Source organism: Chionomys nivalis, chromosome 2 (genome assembly GCF_950005125.1).
Source record: "Chionomys nivalis chromosome 2, mChiNiv1.1, whole genome shotgun sequence".
In the NCBI taxonomy this organism is placed as follows: Eukaryota; Metazoa; Chordata; class Mammalia; order Rodentia; family Cricetidae; genus Chionomys; species Chionomys nivalis.
The window spans coordinates 130,797,278-130,815,929 of record NC_080087.1 but is presented as its reverse complement, the minus strand read 5'-3'; the positions used below and the strand labels follow the sequence as shown (position 1 = coordinate 130,815,929).

The window sequence follows — 18,652 nt, the reverse complement described above, 5'->3', positions numbered from 1 at the left end:
ACTCCAAAGTCAGTTTTGAATTTTAAGAGATTTATGTTTTTATTATACTGAGAAGTATAATAATTTTTCAGGTTCGGGTAATTAAATTTTACCCTGTAGAAGATATGGTACCATAAGTCAGATTTCTCTTTGCTTGGTGATTCTTTCTGGATATCTATCTTTTCTTCTATAGGCATCTAAATGTTCAAGATCTCTTGACTTTTGGAAGATGAGTATTTTCCTGCAAAGACAAGAACAGAACCCTACCCCAACCCTTATGAGATTTCCTTACCACCTGTATGATTGTCAACTCTGTAGATGAGCTGTCATTTTTCGGTCGCAATGGGTTTCCCATTTTTAAACCAAATCTTTATTAATTTGATGGTATCCATAGGTTTTCTTCTTAGGTGGAAACAAGAGGAAAACTCTTCACCAATGTAGTACATCTCCTGGTTTCCATTGTGAGGTCAGCACATCCTGGAAATATACTGGCTGATTTATCAGAAATTTTTTTCTATTATCCAATGTCTCTCTGCTGCTGTTGTTCCTTTCTCATTAGCATTAAGAAAATTTAAGATTAACAAAGCATTATGTAAACTATTTTGGAGGGTATTTTCCATCCCTTTCTGTTTGTTTAACGTATCTTTTATAGTTCAATTTGATCTTTCTACAACTGCCTGACATGTAGGATTGTTTGTTATACCTGTAATATGTTTCATATTATGATAAGCAAAAAACTGTTTCATTTTCTTAGAAGCATAAGTTGGACATTTGTGAGGGTATACCCATAATGGCCATAATTTCTAATAAATGTATGATTACTAAATCAGTTTTTTCTGAACTCAAAGCAATTGCACATTGAAAACCTGAATTAAGTGTCAGTGGTGTGGTGTACATATTTTAATTTTCCAAATTCTGTAAAATAAAACACATCCATCTGTCAGATTTCATTCCTTTGTGTACCCTTTGAGTTACTCTCTGCAGGTAGTGTGTTAGGTTATAGAAAGAACAAGTAGGACATCTCTTTATAATCTCCTTAGCTTGTTGCCATGTGATAAGAAATTCTTTCTTTAAATCTTTGCTATTGACATAATGTTTTCTATGAAATTCTGAGGCCTTCAATACATTTCCAATCAATAATTGATCAATTTCTTCATTACTTTGTGCTAGAAGACTTGGCTGACCCATATGGGATCAACTTTGTGTTATTCCTGATTAAGTCTTGAACCTGAATGAATAATGAGGTCAATTCTGTATCATCTGGTATAAATTCAGCAGTTTCAATATGTAAGACTAGTCTTTCTGAATATTGCAAATCAGTGACTATATTGAGAGATTCTTTAAAATACCTTAGTACCATGAGAATAACATATAATTCTGCCTTTTGGACAAAATTATAAGGACTTTGTTCCACCTTACTTAAACCTTCTGATTTGCAACCTGCCTTTCCTGATTTATTTGCATCAGTATAGAATGTACATTCTCCAGTTATTGGTAAGTCATGTACAATGCAGGGAAGAATCCAAGTAGTGCTCTTTATAAGGTTAATTCTATTGCTTTTGGGCTAATTGCTATTAATCTCTCCTAAAAAATAGCACAAACTCTTTTCCAGGGTTCACTGTCTTCCCTACTTTTTAAATTACATCAGTAGCAAAAGGCACTATAATCTCTGCTGGGACTATTCCTGCTAGTTGACAAAGTCTCAATTTTTCTTTTATAATTTATTCAGAGACTTTTCCACATAAGTTTTAAATATTTTATTTGGTTTATATGGTAAAAAGATTCATTCTAAGATGATATTTCCCCTCTTCATTAAAATTTATATGGGGCAAATTCTGGAAGGCAACATGACTAGGATGCAACTAAGATTTGGATTCACTCTATCCACATGTGCCTCCTCTAATTAAGATTTAGATTCACTCTATCCACATGTGCCTCCTCTAAGATTTGGATTCACTCTATCCACATGAGCCTCCTCTAACTAAGGTTTAGATTCACTCTATCCACATGTGCCTCCTCTAATTAAGATTTAGATTCACTCTATCCACTTGTGCCTCCTCTAATTAAGATTTAGATTCACTATATCCACATGTGCCTCCTCTAACTAAGATTTGGATTCACTCTATCCACATGTGCCTCCTCTAACTAAGGTTTAGATTCACTCTATCCACATGTGCCTCCTCTAACTAAGATTTGGATTCACTCTATCCACATGTGCCTCCTCTAACTAAGATTTAGATTCACTCTATCCACATGTGCCTCCTCTAATTTCTCTTCAATGGCAGTTAATTCTTTCTCAGCCATAGCTGTTATTTCTGTGGGACAATTTAAGTCTTTGTCACCATCTAAGGTTTTGTTTAAATGAATTATTAGATCAGGTGTTATCCCAACATCTAGTTGTAGACTGGAAATGTCTCCTAACAATTTTTGAAAGTCATTCAGAGTCCACAATCAGTCTCTCCTAATTTGTGCCTTTTGTGTTCTAATTTTCTGTAAACGTATTTTATAGCCTAGATAATGAACAGGATCTCCTCCTTGTATTTATTTGGGGGCAATTTATAATTCCCATTTAGGCAAAATTTTCTTTATCTCTTCAAACATTCAATCTAAAGTATCTACGTTTAAATCAGATACTAAAATGTCATTCATGTAATGATAAATTATAGATTTAGGAAATTGTTTACATTATTTTTTTTCCAGTGGCTGACTTATAAAGTATTGGCACAGGGTGACAATACTGAGCATTCCCTGTGGGGGATGGTCCATTGATATCTCCTAGTAGTTGAGAATTATTGTAAGTAGGCACTGTGAAGGCATTTTTTTCTCTGTCCTTTTCTTGGAAAGGTATATTGAAGAAACAAACTTTTAAATCAATAAGTATAAAAGGCCATCCTTAGGCAATAGGGAAGGCAAAGGAATTCCAGATTGTAGAAGGCTCATACATTGAATTACCTTGTTGACCACTATTAGATCTGTCACCATTCTCCATTATCCAGATTTCTTTTTAACAACAAATACAGAAGAATCCCAAGGACTAGTTGATTCTTCAATATGGTGAACATCTAGTTTTGCCTGTACCAGATGTTCTAAAGCCTGCAGTTTCTATTCTCTTTAACCCATATTGTTTTCTCAGTTAAACATTTTAAAGGAAGGGTACCTCTAAAAGTTTACTATTTGCTTTGTGTTCTTGTACAGCCTGAATGGCTGGTGACTTTTGTGTATAGTACCTTAATATATTCTTTCCAGAAACATGAGTTTCTGAGACTTCAGGAATGTTAATCTGGATAATCCATTGCTGTAGCATGTCATGAGCCCATAAATTTACTGTTCTATTAGCTGCATATGGCCTCAACTTTCTGGCCCTCTGCATTCAAGCTGTCTCTTGCTTTGTTTCACTTGAGATAGGGTTCAAATTTCTAGGAATTGAACATTTGCCTCTTGAAGAGTCCAGTTTGGATGCCAAGATTCTGGAGTTATGCCCACATCTGTTTCTAGTAACCCCTCAATTACAATGTTACTTATAAGCAAGCACTCTTAGCTTTGGTCTTTGATCATTTATAGAAGTTTGGCAAAATGTACATTTCCTATTTCCTATTGGAATTTTTGATTTATCCTCCATGTTTAATGCATTTTCCAGAAAAGTGTGGTTTTTTTTGTTTTGTTTTGTTTTTCAGCAGACACTAAATTTTTTTAACTTTCCTGGTAAGACATGTTCTCCACAGTGACTAAGAATGACTGGACCACATTTGACCTGGGACCTGTAGAGGTCCCCCAGGGAGTTTCCCAATGGTATTGGGTTGCCTTGTTTGTCTTTATTTTAATTGACATTCATTGGTTCAATGTCAGTCTTTGTCACACTTCTATAATCCAGAAGATTGAAACCTATTTTTGTATTCTGCAGAAAGGACATTATTCCTAGGAGTGCCTTGTCTACAATCCCTTCTCAGATGTCTTATTCTACCACAATTAAAATATTTGGTATTTTGATGTCTCCTCATACATTTTGAAACTGTTTTTCCTACCCAAACCTCATTATTATAGTCAAATGTTTCAACCTTCATTTTATGCAGGATCCATCGATTCATCCATTGGTGCTGATCTAACATTTAAAGGTCCAGGTATCCTCTTTCATTCTAAGTTGGCATTTTTCAAATCACTTAGTGATTCAATAAGCACCCATCTATCTCCTGGGTCTGTTACTCCTATGTGTACAGTTAATCTTTGTAAAAAGTCACCAAACTCTTCTCTTTGGCCTTGTTTAACCCTATTATATGGTTCAATTATTTTTGTGCTTCTTGAATACTGTCTCTAGCATTTAAGGCTGCTGTATGGCATAGGAATAAGATGTTCTTCATAAAGACCTTGATCTCATGGGTCAACATAAGTGCCCTTGACAAGAATTTGATTTGGAGAAGCCTCAAATCCTTTTACTCTTCTCTGTTTTTCTAAAAATTTTGCCTCTCCTCACAAATAGCATTTCCACAGTAGTTGTGGCATGTCTTCCAGTACCACTGAAACTAATTGAAGCAAGACATTTTGGTTGGCCTTTTTCCTTGAAGCCCACATTTTTACCAGCTCCCCAACAAGTGGTGAATTCAAGTCATAAGATACTACTACTTACTTGATTTTCTTTGGATAATTCATACCTATAGATAGCCATTCATATTCTTTGAAACCTTTTGGGTATTTAGTACTGGATGGTTTGTCAGAGGAGATTACAGGGTAGGTAGCCAGAAACCCTGGTAAGTCATCTCTGACTCTGACATGTACTGGCAAGTCTAAATCTTTTCTTGTACCTCTACCCCCTGCTCAACAGTTCTGATAATTTTCTCAGTCATTTCAAATCCTTTTACCACTGCCTTTTGTGAAGACTGAATCTCCTGATCTGTGAATATTTCTAATGATTTCCTCAACTAACATAACCTCTGGTTTTTGTGCTACACATATGATCCCAAGGTATAAAATTTTTCATTAATGATAACTTCTCATCCTTGGAAATTATTTGGATAGCATGTAGAGTACCTTCTTGGAGAGATATTCTATCTGCTAATTTATCATAACTTTTATACTCATTTTGATTGTTAAATTCAACAGTGAATTCTTTCAGATAATTTTTTAGCATCCTTTGACATTGATTGAATTTTTTTCTGTCAAATTAATTTTATCCTTTTCAATGGCATTAATTTTTTTCAGGTTTTGATTTTTGGTAATATAAATCTTGTCAGCTAGCTGTTCATTATTAGTCCATAAAGACTTATCATTTCTAAAAGTGCCTCATTCATGGCTCTGTTATCAAACAATTTTTAAGGATGTAATATGAAAAACAAAGATAAGTCCCAATATTAAATAAACGGATCCATCAGAAAAATCATATAAGCCTTGCAGAATATCATCCATAATATAAGCAAGAAGGTTATTAAATTCCTGAATGGTGATATGGTCTATAATTTTATAATTTTCAAATTTATTGATTTATTTATTAGTAAAATGAACTTACCTCCATGAGGAGATTTTGGTAAATTGTTATCTGGGAACACAAACTGTAAGCTGTGCAAGTCATTGTGCAGCAGGGAAAGCAGCAGGTGGGGGGAAAGTGAGTGTGAACTGGAGAAATTGCCAAATCACTGTGTGGTGGGCCCCCCAAAGGAGTAGCTCTGCGGTGGTGGGGTTTTGGGGAAAAAACACTTATTAAGTGAAATCAAGTGAGGCAAGTGGGGGGTGGGAGACCTTTGGCCATGGATCTTTTGAGCTGGTCCTGATAGGCATGGACTTGGGGTCCACATGAATTCATACTCTAAAATGCTGGGCACCAAATGAAGCATGATTAATGAAAGTTCAGGTTCAGAAATTGGGGTTCAACCTGAAGATATGAAAAGCTAAAAAGCCAGCCACTGGCTCTACCTCAGTCTGGTGATCCTGCCTCCTGGAATCTCAGAAGGAGATTGCATGTTGAGAGCTGTTTCTTCCCATTATATAATCCTCTCTAGTGCTGGGATTAAAGGAGTGCACCACTGTCATTAAAGGCATGCACCATCCAGTTTCTATGGCAAATAGTGTGGCTACTGAGATTAAAGGTGCATGTCATTATGGCTACTGGGATTAAAGGTGCATGTCATTGTGGCTACTGGGATTAAAGGTGTGTGTTACCATAACCTGGTCTGTAAGGCTGACCAGTGGGACTGTTTTACTCTCAGATCTTCAGCAAGTCTTTATTACAGTTGAAATACCACTGCAATGGAGCCTATAATCCATGACCCTAGAGAAGCTAAATAACAAGGAGAAATCGAATGGAAACATAAATAGATCCCCCCTGGGAAGAGGAAATAGCAAGATCTCCTAAGAAAATTGGGAGTCTGGGGGTGGGAAGGAGGGAAGGCAGAAGGGAAAGAGGAAGGAAGAAGGGAAGGAGAGAAGAGACCTTGAGGGAATGGGATGGTTGAGATAGGGAAAAGACAGAGAGGGAGAGCAAGGAAAGAGATATTTTGATTGAAGGAGCTATTATGGGGCTAGCAAGTAACCTTGCACAATAGAAGTTCCCAAGAATTCAAAAGGAAGTCACCAGCTAAAACCCAAAACAATATTGAAGAGGGTTCCTGAACTCGCCTTGCCCTGTAGTCTCATTGATGACTATCTTAAATTCTATTATAGAACTTTTATCTAGTGACTAATGGAAGCTGATGCAGAGGTCCATGGTAGAGCATTGGACTGAACACGCAAAGTCCAGTTGAATAGTAGGAGGAGTGAGAATATGAACAAAGAGATCATGATCATGGTGGTAATACACAATGAAACGGTTTACCAGAGCTAATAGGAGACCACCAACTCTGGTCTGACAGCAAAGGAACCAGCATATGCTTAGCATAGATATAGTGGGGAGAATCTTGTTCCCACCTCAAAGCAATGTGCTAAACTTTGTTTACTCCCCATGGGAAGCCTTACCCTCTCTGAGGAGTAGATGTGGCATGGGATGGGAGGTACAATGGGGAGGAAGGTGAAGGCAGTGGGAGGAGAGGAGGGAGCAGAAGGGGGATTTGGAATGCAAAATGAAAAAAGAAAAATTAGTTTTTTAAAAAATAATTAATAAAAAATGAATTTAATTTAAAACATATAAAATAAAAGCCAGTTCAGCCACACTTAGTTACCTGTCACTCTTTCAATCTTCTGGAGTCTGACACCAGATCATTTATTTTAGTCCTATTTAAGCACAGCACAATTTTGGGAAAAGTTTTCTGATGCTATATTCAGTCCTATGTGTATAGCAAAACTCAAGACATGTTTACATTAAAATCTTTAGAAAGTATACCTGACTCTTTCATAAAGATGGGCAATACTGACTTAGCAACAATGCTTAAAGTTTAGGGTCTAGGGAGAATGACTGAGGTAAACGTAATACCTGTGGGAGTCAGCATTGACCTGGCCTATGATAGCATAGAAGTCACCTGACTCTTGTAAACAACAAGTGATGTCTCTCATAAGGATGAGTTTTCTGGCCTAGAAGCAATGCTCATGATTTAGGGGTAAAGAGTCTGGGGTAAACAAAGCATAAATTCTGGGGGATAAAGGTGAAGCATGGATCTACGGAAGGCAAAGGATCACCAGGTTGTAAACTACAACTTTTCCCCCAGTTCTGGGAGAACAGGTAAGCATATCCTTCCTTTGAAGAAATAAGCCGGGCGGTGGTGGTGTACGCCTTTAATCCCAACACTTGGAAGGCAGAGACAGGCGGATCTCTGTGAGTTCAAGACCAGCCTGGTCTACAAGAGCTAGTTCCAGGACAGGCTCCAAAACCACGGAAAAAAAAAAAAGAAGAAGAAATAAGCTTGCATGTTTAACTTTTCCTGTCTTCTCCAGCTTATCTATGTGCACAAGGACCTCACTCTCTCTAAAGAAAGTTCATAACATATCAGCTAAAAAGCTCAGGCAAAGAATATAAATAACACACTTTTTTTTATGCAAAGGCTGGATATTTTCTGCTAAGTCTTATTGAATGGTTGCTAGTTTTAAAAATAAAATTACTTCTAAAACAATTTGTTTTCATGTAATAATCATCATCAACTAAGTGAAAGATTTAGAGCATAATGACATCTATAGTAGAAAGCTGACTTTGAGAAGTTTAAAAAATATACTATTTTAATATTTATCTTTACTTTCTGTTTAATGAAATTGGTAGTGACTTGTTTATGTTCTAGAATCTGAGAAGAAATCAAATAATTCATTTTGGGAATGATTCATCTTAAAGTAATAACTATCTCCCAGGATATTCAGAAATAAGACTGGATAATTAAAGGACTAACTTGAGGCTAATTCATCACAACAGCTTTGTGGCCAAAGTATATGAAAGCAGAAAAGGAATAATTCAATGGTTTTGAGTAACATATGGTAAAAATACAGCATAGAAAATGATAAGGAGTTATTAAAAATTTAAAGACATTTAATACTCCATTCACATTTATATGTGGATTATTGTACATAAAATTATAAAATAAAACTAAAGAAGTAGCATATTATTAATGACAATACAAATCAAAAGGACATGAAATACGGGGAGAGATGGAGTTGTAGATATAAGGATAGTTGAAGGGAGTTAGTGGTAGAAGGATGTAATCATATTTTGTATACGTGTATGAAACATTCAAAAAATGAAAAAATTTCACAAAGATACACGTAACTTATTCTGTCAAACCATTTATACAGCAATATGTAATGAGGAGTATTGTTGATGAATGAAAACATATAATGTTACTTGACTCAAAAGTTACATCACTTGACCTGAGGATATTTTGTCTGCCATATATTTATTTGTAAAAAAGAAATAGCTTTGAAAATATTAAAGACAAAGTATTAGTGTTAATTAATATTTTAGAGATGTGGTGAACTAAATAAATCTCTTACAAATACTTAGGCAGATAGCACATTTTAAAATTTTTATTGGAAAATCAGTTTCACTTTGTTGTTTGTTGACTGAAGTTTCTGTCCCACCCAGTCCTACAGCTGTTCAATTCCAAAGAAATACACAGAGGTCTACATTAATTATAAACTGATTGGCATATTTGCTCAGGCTTCTTATTAACTCTTACATCTTATATTAGCCTATTATTCTTGCCTGTGTTAGCCACGTGGCTTGGTATCTTTTTTTGGCAAGGCATTTACATCTTTCTTGCTTTGTGTCTGGCTTTCTCGGCGTCTGACTGACAATTGCAGACTGAAACTTCCCTCTTCCCAGAATTCTCATTGCCCCACCTCTACTTCCTGAATGCCTACTAGCCAACAGCATTTATTTAAAATGCAAGTGACAGTGTACAGACCATAGTCCCACAACACCCCTTCCCCCTTTCAAACAAGAACTTTGAATCATATCTTCTTTGTTTAGCTTTTCTACTGACCATATCCATAACAAGTTGTAACCAACACTCTAAACAAAGACAAACATCCATAATCCATTTTTTGGGAATGTGGGCATAGTTTTCCAGATCCCTGTGTGCTGATTGGGGTACTAATAATCTTACAGGGACCTAAAAAGTTTAGAATTATGAGCAAGTCCTGACTGGAGTATTCTGTAAGGCTTGATCATCTCAGGCAGCAGTCTTTGAACTGCTCTGGATATAAAACTCAGACATCTGGGCCATTCCTCCTCCTATTGGGGATTTCTCAGGAAGTTTTTCTTAGTCAAGCATGATTTTTCTTACTGCAGAATGAATCCACAGACCCTCATTTCCTGTGTAAACAAAACCAAAACCTCTTTTCCAAAGTAACGTATTTTTGACTTAAATTTAAAAGTCAAAGCATATATATATATATATATATATATATATATACATATATGTGTGTGTGATGGATTAATCCAGCAGCATTTATAATCAAATGTCTTTTAACAGCTTTTGTTCCTTCCTCAGTCATAAAACAATTTAAAGACAATACAATAACATACAGTATCCAGACTCTCTGTGTATTTTTTTTTATCTTTAAATAGCTTTATTTTTAGCTCTGTTTCTTTTATTTTTATTTTTGGCTTTTGGAGACAGGTTTTTCTCTGTGTATCTTTGGCTGTCCTGGAATTCATGCTGTAGACCAAATTGTCCTTGAACTCACAGAGATCTACCTGCCTCTGCCTCCCAAGTGTTGGGATTAAAGGTGTGTGCCACCACACCCAACTACTCTCCTTTTTTCTTTTAAGGACTTTACCCTTTCCCCCCAAGCCTACATATATTTTTAAACACACAGTAAACCATTTAGAGGGATTTTTTTTTGTCTTTGAATCTATCTTTACTGTATATCTCTCTTTTTCTAACCACATGAGTTTATAATTTGCTAAGCAATATGACTAGGATTGATGCTGTGGTTTTGATAGCTAGATCCAGCCCATTCCTTAGCTTTTTTCTGAGAGTCTAGCCTTATAGCAGAAGTACAGTCTGGAGCCATGTTTATTGCCACAACTCTATGGTGTTTCAAGGTTCATGCATGCCACCACCAAGAAGCATGCTGTAGGCTATTCATAAACACCATTTTAGTGTTTTGTGGCAGAGCCTCTTAAAAGGACTGCAAAGTTTTCAGATAAAGCTGAGTCAGGAATCCTCTCTTAAATGAGATGCATTTGCCTCTAGCAAACAGAGCCCACCTGAGAAAATGCTGCTATCAATAAGCCATGCTGAACTCTATTCTTTTCTGTCTCAAATTATTTCCCAAGCTCTCTCAGGCTTTCTGTGGATGCAGTTGTCCACATGTTGGGCACCATTGCTGACCGCGGTTTCTGTCCCACCTGTTTCTACAGCTGTTCAGTCCCAAAGAAACACACAGAGGTCTACGTAATTATAAATTGTTTAGCCTATTAGCTCAGGCTTCTTATTAACTCTTATATTAGCCCATAATTTTTGGCTGTTTTAGCCATGTGGCTTGGTACCTTTTTAAGCAAGCCAGTCACATCTTGCTTCCTCTGTGTCTGGCTTCCTCTGTGTATGGTTGACAACTGCAGACTGAAACTTCCCTATTCCAAGAATTCTTGTTGCCCTGCCTTTACTTCCTGCATGGTTACTGGCCAATCAGTGTTTATTTAAAATGCAAGTGACAGAGTAAAAACCATTGTTACACAGCAAGTTTTCCAAAAATTTAGTCATTGATTACTAAATGAAGAATGAGAAAGACCTGATGTGCATTAAAAACTGATTTTGATTCCAATTATTTATTAGTTCTCAGTAAATGTCATGCTTATCTTCCATTAAGAAGTTAGCTACAAGCAGGTAAGAGATATATTACAGATATATTTACCAAGTTTTATAATTAAATGAATATATTTTAAAATGTGTCATTTTAGGCAATGTGGTGGTATGAATAAATAAAAATGACCTCCATGGGCTCACATAGTTGAATAGTTTGGTGAACTATTAAAGGAAGGATTAGGAAGTGTGGCCTTGTTGGAGAAGGTATGGCCTTTGAGGTGTAAAAGTCTCCAATTGGCCCATTGTCTCTCTCTGCCAGCCTAATGCTTGTACATCAGGATGTAAAACTCTCAGCTACTGCTCCAAAACCATGCCTGCTTACCTCCTGCTATGATAAAAATGAAAACCCTCTGAAATGGTAAGCAAATTCCCAGTTAAATGTTTTCTTTTATAAGAGTTACCTTGGTCATGGTGTCTCTTCACAACAATAGAACAGTAACTAAAGCAGACACAAATATATCGATGCTTACAAGGTTTCTTTCAAGAGAGGAAATACAGGCAATGCATATCCCTACTTAGGATATAATTCTAGGCTTGATACATATCTCCTCACAATGCCATCACTTAGGAGGCTGAGGCAGGAGGACTGGCATGAGTTAGAGGCCTACATTTCAGATTGAGACTGTGCTTCAAAAATATTTTCTGAATATTTTAAATCCCCCCTTCCCAAAATGCATTCCCAGTGCCTTTTAGAGACACCAAATAAGAGGATTTGAAAATGAGTCAAAAGATGATCATTAATGTCTTTTTATTGTGACTTGCTTTTGTGCGTTTATGTTGAATATTTTCTGCTTTAGTGTCTAAGTTAGAAATCTCTATAATTTTTGTGGCTGTATACATGTGAGCATACATGCTTGTGTACATACTCCCACAAGTATTTTTATGACATTATCTAACTTAGCTTCAAATTCTTTATCTGAAAAAAAATGAGTATGTTAAGGTCCACTTTTCACAGTTGCTTAAGATGGTAATACATTATTTTCTTTCTTAAAGTTTTATTGTAAGCAGAAAGCCATAACAAGTGATACAGTGATAACTTTTACATTACCAGTCTTCATATGTTCAATGGATGTAGTCTGATGAACGCAGTCCTATTTGCACACCAATGGTACAGTCAGCATAATGCAGTAATTACTATTCTTCCCTCCATATATTTTCTTGTGTTCTTTTTGTGTATGTATTGGCAGAAAACATCTCAAACAATAAACACAGCATTAAATCCCTTCTCTTACAAAATTTGAACATAGATTTCCATATTGCTAACCACAGGCACAGCTCTGTAGCAGTCTTTAGCTTATTACCACGGTTATCAAACCTTTGCACACAAGAATACAATTTTTCTTCTTCCATTAGAGCCTCACAGCCACCATTCCTTTTTCTGATTTTTATCAGTTTGAGGATTTCGATACTTTTTACAAAAAATAATGTAGTTTGTCCTTCTCTTATGAGCTTATTTTACTTATCATAGTACTCTCCTGGTCCAAACATGTTGGAAATTGCAAGGCACATGTTGATTACATTGTCCTTTAACATGAGTAAGGATACTTCCAAAACTAGCAAACAGACATGCTGGTTGAGCCATTATATCTCTAATGTGAGACTCATAAGATGAAATGAATCAATAAAACTGTAGCCCACACTTAATGTGTAACACTGATGATGTTTGCTGTTCTAAATCAGGTTTTATGTGTGTATACAACCAGATTAGAGAGAAAGGACACCAGTTTTCTGTAATATAGCTCACTGATTTGATAGAAAGACTATGCACCAATGAAAATTTGGGAGGGGTGTAGGATGACTATCCCTTTTCATAGATGACTCTTTCAGATCCAGTCTGATCCCTTGAGTGAGTGTCTCACAAGCAGTGGTATAACAACCCAAATTAGGCCATAAATGATTTTTCTGGTCTCATATGTATGCATTCTAAAAGGGATTTAAGGGCCTGGAGAGGATAAGCCTAAAGGACAAGAGTGAAGAACACAGACAAGGGTTGAAAAGAGTACAAAGTGATTCTGCTCTTCTCTTTCTATAGAACACCAAAAAGCTTTCTCATCTATCCTTTAAGCAAATGGTGTTAAAGTGTTCCTAATTAGTTGAAACAGGATGAAACGAAGAGAGAATTGTGAGCAAGTAGTCAGAATCTGCTCCAATATAACTTCAGTCTCTTTTAATAATGGTGAAAGTTTTGTAACTCAAGGAAGCATTTATATTGCATTGACTCTGAGTCATTGAGAATCAAAATACAAATAATGTAGCTACAGAGGGAAAAATCATTTGTTTATTTACAGAAAAATTCTTTCCCCAAGATTATTTTTCTGTCCTTTATAGACATGTAACTTCATGAAAAACAATTTGATAAGTTAGATGTGTTTTGACTGATATCAATGCATTTTTCTCCACTGAGATTGGGAAACAAAATGAACAACAAACACCTATAGTATTTCAAGTGCACTTGTCTTTATGCACAGTGGGTTTATTACAGTACATGCACATTTCCCAGAGTCCCCAAACCATGCATTATAGATAGCTGGAAAAAGCTAGTGCACTAAGCTACAATCTATGTGTTTACACACAAGGACCAAAGCTTTGAGTAAAGGAAAGGTGAAAGTCATGTACTTTGAGAAGGTGTTTCTTTTATTCTAGAGTAGAGTTCATTAGGTCTTTATGAAGTTTGAACCTGTCTTTTGGTGTTCATGGTCTTTTTATTCTTCTGGATAATAAGCATCCAGGACTCCAGATCAGAGAGTCTCAAAATTCAGTTCAAGCTGCTATCACTGGGCACATGGTAGAAAGGAGATTCCAAGGCCTCATCCCAGGCCAAGTCAGGAACTCTGGGGATAAGGCCTGGGAATCTATGTTTTATCCAGCCACTAAGAAAGGCATTCTGATATACATTGAAGTATGAGAGTTGCTGCGCTTGACATGATTAATTGAAAAACAGTGATGAACAAGTGCAGCAAGTGAGGACCTGGGATTGGAAAAATGGCTAAAGAGTTATGAGCACATGCTTCTCTTGCAAAGGTACTGGTGGAAAAGGAGACTGCTCATTCATTTCCCTGCCACCTAGACCCAAAAAATCACACAGAAGCTATATTAATTACAACACTGCTTGTCCAATAACTTAGGTATTTTTCTAGCTAGCTCTTATATCTTAGATTAACCTGTTTCTTTTAATCAATGTATCTTCACAAGACTGCAGCTTATCAGTAAATTTCCTGCCTAGTGCCTTTCTTTTTAGGTAGGTACATGGCATTTTCTTTTTTCCACATACTATCTATCTCTTCCAGTCTGGCTATATTCTGTCCTGCCATAGGCCAAAGGAGCTTCTTTATTAACCAATGGTAATAAAACATATTCACAACATACAGAGGATTATCCCAAATCATCTCCATTTTTCTGTCTAAATAAAAAGAACAGTTTTAACTTTAACATAGTAAAATTACATATAACAAAACAGGCATCAAGTAAAAATTAAAGTTACCGTATTTCTTTGTGAGTCTAAAGTTTCACATTTAATTTATCTTTTATCATAACCATGAAAAACTATAATTATAGCTATCTGTCTTCAATTCTTCAAAGACCCAGAAGGATATAATATTATCTAAATAAACAAGAAGTGCATTGTAAGGAACTTCCAAAACTATAGAATTGACAGAGACAGTGCACTGTCTGGACAGTCACCCAAAGTTCTTCTGTAATTTGGGGACATCCATATTCAGCCTACAGGCCCAGAGTATCTGGAAGACTTTTCTAGGAAGCAGGAAATTTGAAAGGCTGTTTTGTCCATATTGGCAGTTTTTCAGCCACTTTCTTCTACATCCTGCAGAATGTCTGACAGACTCTTTCATGAAGTAGAAACTCTGAAGGACTGTCTCATCTTTTGGCAAGTTCAGCAGTTGTTTTTCTGTGGGTCCTGCATGTCCAGTTCATATACCATACCACCAAGCAGTCCAGGCAAGAGTTGTTTCTTGCCTGAATGGCTAGCCTTGTCACATTGAAGGCAACTTCCTTAACTAGTTTCTTCAGTTCCCATCAACATCTCTGAACTAATTGATGCTGCAAGAAGCAGACATATCTCACTGTCAAGAAAAGTCTAAGTTTTTAAAAGCTTTTAAATGCCATATTCCATATATTTTGAAGTGTTGAAGATTATCTATGTAACATCTTTTTGCATATCTAGAAATCATAACTAACATGACTACAAGTTTAACTATTAAAATGACTATTAATCTATATTTCTTAATTATACATTACATTTTAAATGAGCTGCACAAACACAATACCTTAAACAAGAACAGAAATACACTACACAGTGAAAGAAAATAGACCTTATATTCGTATCAATAGACCAAGATCCATATCAATGTAAAGTATTCATCTCTATATCCAATTCCCTTTTAAATGAGTAATCATTTTGGGAATTTGGGCAGTGTTTTCTCCAAACTGCTTCAGACTATTTGTTGGATGAAGTACTTTTAGGGTTCATGTAGACCTTTTGTGGGGCTTTGTTGCATCAAATCATATTAGCCTGGAAGGAATCCATAGTTTCTCATCTTCTGAGGAAACAAAAGCAGAATTTCTTTCCAAAGTAACATATTCTTAGACTCAAATTTTGAGGTGAAGATACCTTAAAATGTATGTATTGGTTTAGTTTAGCAGCTGTACAATGAAATGCCTCTTTGTACTTTTCTCACTCACAGTCAAAATAATTCAAAGAAAACACAATAATATGCATAATTCAGGCTTTCTGTGTGTTTTCCATCTTCATGTGGCATTTTTTACTCTATTGCTTTTTAATATTCATTATCTTTACTCTTCTAATCTATGTCTGTCTGTACTATTTTATTTTACTTTTACTGTCTCTTTAAAGACTTTGTTTTATTTTTTAAAACTATTTCTTTTTATAACTGTCTCTCTCCCAAGCCTAGATATATTTTTTTTATTTTTTAAAAAGACTGTGGCCCATTCAGAGGTTTATTTTTGTCTGAATCTGTCTTAATTATATATCTATAATCTTTTTCTGACTAAGAGCGCCTTTTTATTAAATGTTAAACAGGTATAGCTAGGACCAACCCTGTGGCCCTGTTGTTGGCTCCACCCCTTCACACATGGTGAAGGTATGCTCACCTCCTCTGCGAGCCATGCTCACTATTCCAGCTCCAGCTCCAGGTAAGCAGTGGTCGGGTCTAAGTTGCCATTAAGCAATTTGTAACACTCTGCAAAAACAAACAAACAAACAAACAAAAAAACCAATAAACCAAAACAAAAACAAAAAACAAAAAACATTTAAATGTAGGACCTCCAGAAAGAGCCAATCCTCTCATCTTTTAAAGAAGCCATGCAGTTTTTACTGCTAATGTTGAGTCAAGAAGCCTTCTCATTAAAAAAAAAAATCATGCTTTTTGCTTCTAGCAAACAGAACCCACCTGAGAAAATGCTGCTACCCAGAAGCTGTGCTTGACCGTTCTTTCGTGTCTAGAATTCCTTCCCAAGCTCTCTCAGGTTCTATGTGGATGTAGTTGCCCCACGTTGGCATGCCATTTTGTAAAAGGAGACTGCTCATTTATTTCCCAGATGCCCAGATCAAAGTAATCACACAGAAACTATATTAATTAGAACACTGCTTGGCCAATAACTTAGGTGTCTTTCTAGCTAGCCCTTATATCTTAAATCATTTCTTGTATTCTATGTATTGTCACGAAATTTTGGCTTACCCCTAAGTTTCTAGCTTGCCATCTTTGTCCTTAGAGAGCTACATGGCTCCCTAAGCCTTGACTCTGCCTACTATCTCTCTCTATCTCCTCCAGCCTGGTTGTATTTTGCCTGCCATAGGTCTAAGGAGCTTCTTTATTAACTGATGGTAATAAAACATTTTCATAGCATGCTGAGAGAAATCCACATCATACTGGGTTCAGTTCCCAGGACCCACAATGGACAACTTACAGCCATTTGCAACTTATTTCCAGGATGCTCTCTTCTAGACTCTGTGGGCATTTCATATATATATTCACATAAAATAAATATAAATAATGTTTTTAAAAAGAAGTGAACACCTAGATTGCCCCTACAGAGACAAATGGTTTTTTTTTTTGCATTACAGAAATCCTCTCTTTCTCTTTTATTAGCATTTTAGAAGCAATACTGAAAGATCGTATCTAAGTTTTTCCATTTTACTAGGTCAACTTCATTAATTTCACAACTAGCAGGAAATTTATGACATATTGGGTCATTAAGACCTTGTTTTCCCATCCATAGCCAAACTGTCCAATGTTAATGAGTGCATTTATTTTCCTGTCCTTCTAACATGTGTTAATTCTTCCATCTCTTCTGATTTATGGAGGAAGTATTTTGCTGTTGTTTGCTTGCTTCTTTTGCTTTAACCAATGATGCCCAGTTGCCAAACCAGAGAGAAATCTCTTCCTGAGTTTAGATGCAAGGAATTTCTCTAGGTCTACGGGTAGATTTCAGATCAAGTGAAAATGATATTTTTAGCCTTTGTGTTACTGTCTTCACTTGCAGTAATGCTCTCTCAAGTTTACTTGCTTTTTTATTTCTGACTTATTATGATCATTTGCTTTTCTACATACATTAATTCCTTTTAATTTTTCCTATTAAAATTAGTCAATTTTACTTCCCAAATTATTCTTCAGTTGCAAATATAGCACACATAAATTGAGGGCTGTAAATTAATTTATTATATTTAGCATAATAGTCAATGGCTCTTGCATGTAATGTTTTTCTCTCATTTCTAGTATTTTAATATTCTAAACACACTGTACAGTTGTATTTTTGTTACTTATAAAAGACAAGTATATTTTTCACTGCTGAGTAGTACTCTAATGTTGGTGGAGCGGCAGGGCTGTGTCCCCGGCACCCAGCCGTCCGCATGGCTAGCTTATGTCCCGAAATAATTACACGGAAACTGTATTCTTTTGAACACTGCCTTGCCCACTAGTTTTGACCTCTTATTGTCTAGCTCTTACATATTGATCTAACCCATTTTTAATATTTTGTGTAGCACCACAAGCTGGTAGCTTACCAGGGAGGATCTTAACCTGTGTCTGTGTCCGGTGGGAGAATCATGGCGACTCACTGATTCGGTTTCTTTCTCCCAGCATTCTGTTCTGTCTACTCTGCCTACCTAATTTTCTGTTCTATCAGGGCCAAGCACTTTTCTTTATTAATTAACCAATGAAAGCAACAGATAAATACAAGACCCACCTCCATCACTCTAATGTATAAATGTTCCACACTTTCTTTATCCATTCTTCCACTGAGGGACATCTATGTTGTTTCCAGGTTCTGGCTATTACAAATAATGCTGCTATGAACATAGTTGAACAAATGCTTTTATAGTATGATTGAGCATCTCTTTGGTATATTCCCAAGGGTGGTATTGCTGGATCCTGAGGTAGGTTGACTCCCAATTTCTGAGAAACCACCACACTGATTTCCCAAGT

General features: G+C 36.0%; 1 pseudogene; it reads left to right on the top strand.

Moving 5' to 3' along the window:
• Nucleotides 1-7,548: 7,548 nt before the first annotated feature.
• The window catches only part of LOC130869311 (alcohol dehydrogenase class-3-like), a 32,479-nt pseudogene continuing 21,375 nt past the window's right edge, over nt 7,549-18,652 (top strand).